The following is a 5,000-nucleotide window of genomic DNA, read 5'->3' as shown; positions in this document are numbered from 1 at the left end:
AACACACACATGCACACCTCTCTCTCTCTCTCTCTCTCTCTCTCTCTCTCTCTCTCTCTCTCTCTCTCTCTCTCTCTCTCCCTCTCCCATGATCGCTATCTGTCTTTAATGAATGCAGACTGAAGTCATTTGTCAAAGCAGAAAGTTAGATGAAACATGGCCGAGGTTATCAGCGTCGCTCCTGTTATTGGCCAGAATATTAACCAGAAGGGCGGGGGCCTCAGATTCAACATTGACCTTCATTTGCATTTGCTTTGTGCTTCTTCCTTTTTTATACACCTAGCCTACCGGCTTTAAAGTGCATGTCTCTGCAGATGTCTCACGCATACAGGTACACACGCACGCACGCACGCACGGATGCAGGCACAGATGCAGGCAGGCAGGCAGGCAGGCAGGCAGGCAGGCTGGCAGGCTGACAGGTAGGCAGGCAGGCAGGCAGGCAGGCAGGCAGGCAGGCAGGCAGGCAGGCAGGCAGGCAGGCAGGCAGGCAGGCAGGCAGGCTGGCAGGCAGGCAGGCAGGCAGGCAGGCAGGCAGGCAGGCAGGCAGGCAGGCAGGCACGCACGCACGCACGCACACACATGCACACTTTCTGTTAGTCCACCTCCTTTAAAGTGCGTCCCGCTGCAAATGTCTCACACATACAGGTACGCACACAACGCAGGTGCACACACACACACACACACACACACACACACACACACACACACACACACACACACACACACACACACACACACACACACACACACACACACACACACACACACACACACACACACACACACACACACACACACATTTTTGTTAGCCTACCTGCTTGCTTTAAAGTGCATCCCTCTGCAAATGTCTCACACCTTCACATCGCCACAGCTAAAGCATAAGTGAAGAGACGGACCACGAGGGAGGAGGAGAGAAAAAAATCAGTGGAGTAAAAAGTAGGAATGTGTTTTTGATCAAACTCTCATTAGCTAGCCGATATATTTAATTGGTAAAGTTGAAGGGGATTATTTCTCATGTGGGTGGACGAGGAGGGGGGAGGCTAGCTTTTTCTTGGCTGAAGAGGTTTGTTTACAGGCTACCAGGGGAGTAAAAATAAATCTGAGGAATCGGATCTTTTTTTTTTATTCAATGTAAAGTTCCTGCACCATGTAACCAGCATCGACAGGCTAATGAGGCTTGAAATCTGGGGTGAATTTCTCAAAACCAAAGTTGCTTACTACATTAGCTACTTTGTTGTTTTCAATGCATTTTCCCATTGGCAACTACCGAAGTTGCTAACAGGCTAACAACTTCTCTTTTGAGAAACTCACCCCTGCTTTTAGTTGCTATGCTCCAATGTGAACTAGACCTCTTTTAAATACTGCCTACTGTAGCATGAATTATTTGGTTACCTTCGATCAATACAATATGATTATGATCACAAACATATTTATTTTCTAATATGCATAACAGGTTGTTAATTAATTCTACTTAACAATCACTAACGTTTTTTAAAAGAACATCTCTTAAATATTTGATGGGCATATCAATCCTTTTTGCCATCCAGGGCCTAAATTACTGATGATTCCTTGCTGGGTATACCGTAATATTAAAGTGTAACTTGCAGGTTAAACACCACTAAATCTCATTTTAAGAACCTCAATACATACATTTAGATGTGATATATGTCAAAATACCGAATTATTGCATAAACAACATTTTCAGAAAACTTTGTCAAAAATAACGGCGGCTTCTTTTAAACAAACATTTAGAATCCGACGTAGATAGAGGGAGTCGCCGCGTTCTACAGACATACTAAGCACAGCAGAGAATAGGCCAGATTATAATATTGTAACACCTTTCCAGACCTATAGGCTAAATTTCAACAAGTTAAATGGCCTTAAACAGTGGCAGTATCCACCAGATACCGTCTGAACCATTTTATTATTTAAAATAATAATTTTTTTTGTAGGTTTCCTCCATGTCAATGCGCTGCAGCAGCGCCATGAGGGTGTGCCAGACCGTTATTAGGCTACCGTAGGCCTATGTCCTCGATTTGTAGCCGGCCTCGTTTTGTAATCGGGTGTTGTGAAAAATCGGAAAAATAGACACCGGCCCCGTTTAGTAGCCGGCCTCGTTTAGTAACCGGTGCGCTTTAAATTACTCATTTTGCACAACGTGTTAAAGTTCAAAAAAATTCGGAACGTGTGTAGGCGATGCCTACTTTAATAGCCTAAATTGTAACATTTAAATGCCTCCTCTCCAAGCGGCACAATCGAAACTTAAGGTGCTTGCAAGTTTGCCTGGTAGCCTATCCAACAAGACAAGCCATGTGACATTAAACATAGCCGTCGTCTTGCGAAGAGTTGGACGAGTTGGCATGTGTATGAGAGAGAGAGAGAGAGAGAGAGAGAGAGAGACGTGCTTCCCGAAAGCGCTTTGCAGAAAGGGAAAGGTGATGTCTCCAAATATTAGGCCTACACAAAATACCTCTTAGTAAAGTAGACATAAGTGAAGTATTTTGCTTAATAGCAAAGCCGACTCGATTGGTTGCAGCCGGTTCATATTGCTCAGAATAGACCTCATACCGAAGTCCACGTTTTAATGGAGTTGCATGCGCGAGGTTGCAACTGTTGCGACTGTGCTAGATCACGCCGAACAGGTGCTTATACTGGAGGCTCTTGCGCAAACAGTTAAGTAACTGCATACCCGCCAATGATGAAGCAGGTTTCTTTATTAGTTTTAAGAAAACAGCCTTCCCGGCGCACAGGGTGCAGCCATTTTAAAAAACTGGTGCCATCTCTGACTGGCCAAGATGAAATCGTATGCACGCTTCGAGATTATAGCCTACATCGCATATGAGATGATTATGAGATGACATTGCATTTCCCACCACTATCACGAGACATTGTCTTTAGACGTTGACGGGCAGCGGGAGACATGCATCCACATCTCCCAAACTCAACGACGAGTGCTGCCAGTGCACATTTCGCCCCTAGCACCACACACAGCTCGCAATGCAAAAATAGGTGCTATAGGTAGCCTAATATTTGTGCTGGCATTTTTGTTTCAGTTTTGTAACGAGGATTATAGCATCTGAAGACTTGATTTCTTCTAGCCTACGGGAATACTTTTTTAGTTTGGTATAATTACGGACAATGCAAATAACTGTTTTTTGTGACATGCGGACATTTTTGGAGGGAATATAATCGAAAGTCCCGCCGCCTGGTTCATTGTTTTGTGACGTGCATGTGGATGAGCTTTATTGAAGTTTCATGTAATAGGCCTACTGAGCAGTGAACTGAAATTGAATATAGGCTATATGCCATTTTTTACAACATGGCATTTTTCTTGGGTGCTATGCTTTTGCACCGAGTAGGAAACGTTTGACGCCATGCCACTCACAGTGAGTGACCATATTATTTATCATCATTGTCGGCAAAGGGTAGGGCCTCAACCATAGCCTATAATATAGTTTGGTCTTTTTGTAGCCTGTAAACCAACCCCCTCGTGAAACTGTAACGCGCTTCACATAGGAGTAGTGCCGCGGTTTCAGCACCATGGACAGAGGGCGCAAGTCCATTTAGGCGGCAGGCATGTCGTTATACTCCACGGCAAATGCCGTTTTTGGGAAAAAATATTAAAGTAGTCGCTATTTCTAAGTAGCCTATGTAATGGTCTACTTTGAGACTATTTTAGATTTGCCTATGAAATGCATCTCTCATGTGAAAGAAAAGGAGAGATAGGCCTAGATATCGCCCCCCTGTTTATAATAGCAAATTACGCATGGCCACAGACAGCGCGGATACCCAGAACAGTTTCATATTCTAGATAAACCGATAGACCCGCTGATCTGTCTTTTTTAATACACAATGCACAAACACAGTAATAGACCATTTTCAATAGCCCACATACAATATAACTGTCCACTTTTCCAGCCTCTCTACTAGAACCAAAATGGTTGGTAAGCCTAAATCCACAAGCGAGAGCTGAGCCAGAACTTTAGTTGGACTCCCTCTATCTACGTCATAGAGGCTCTGCCAGTGAGGAGCCCAATACTTCAGAAGTAGCTGTAAAATGATACATTTTCATAAAAATATTGCAGTTTGGCTTTGTTATAGACTGTGATTTTCACATATATGTTTCAAAACACCTCTCCTGACAACATCCAGTATATATTTAGTTATAAATTTAACCTAAACGTTACCCTTTAAAAACATCTATCTGCATTTTTTACACAGCTGTTGCAAAGGGGAGTAGAGTTTCCCTGCTTGGACCCAAAACCAGGGCCTTCCGAGGTACCAAACTGAGGCTCTGACCACTAGGCCAAAGAGCCAGCCCTGATAGTGTCAGAGCACACACATGTCCACATCCATTCTGAATGAATACATACACACTTAATAACATTGTAATTACATGCCTCTTAATCTTATAAGTACTGACGGAAGTGATCGGTAGTTCAACAGTTTTACACGTATCAATTCAACAAAAGTCCCCCAAATACATGTATTTTTTGACCTGCTGTATTTTGACTAGTTACCTGTATGACTAAAAACCTCTTATTCTATTGATTTTAAGTCTGATAGCCTACATAGACTCTGGGATCATAATAGATTGTGGGACTGCAGTCCTCAAATTAACACGCCATATCACCACATATTATCATTTGTGCTAACATGTTCAAGTCTTTTCTTAGTTATATCCATTTCAATTTCATTCTATTTTGCGCACCGACAAGTAAAACAATCCAGTCACATAATGAATGGCCCTGCCGGCGATGAATTATCCAAACGACTGAAAGTTAATGTTGAATCATGAGAACAATTTGGTGTAAAGTGAAAAATGGACTTTCGATGAAATATTTTTTTGTCAATATCTTCCACAAATCACCCCAGGAAGTCTAAAGAGGAGTGTCTTGGTCGCCCATGTGGTTGAAAACATCTGCAGTCTTTTTTCCCCCCCACAAGTTCTGTCATCCATTCGCAGGGAACATTAATACAGCAATATTTCTCTGGAACCG

Source organism: Engraulis encrasicolus, chromosome 9, assembly GCF_034702125.1.
Source record: "Engraulis encrasicolus isolate BLACKSEA-1 chromosome 9, IST_EnEncr_1.0, whole genome shotgun sequence".
Taxonomy (NCBI): Eukaryota; Metazoa; Chordata; class Actinopteri; order Clupeiformes; family Engraulidae; genus Engraulis; species Engraulis encrasicolus.
This window is presented reverse-complemented; position numbering follows the sequence as displayed.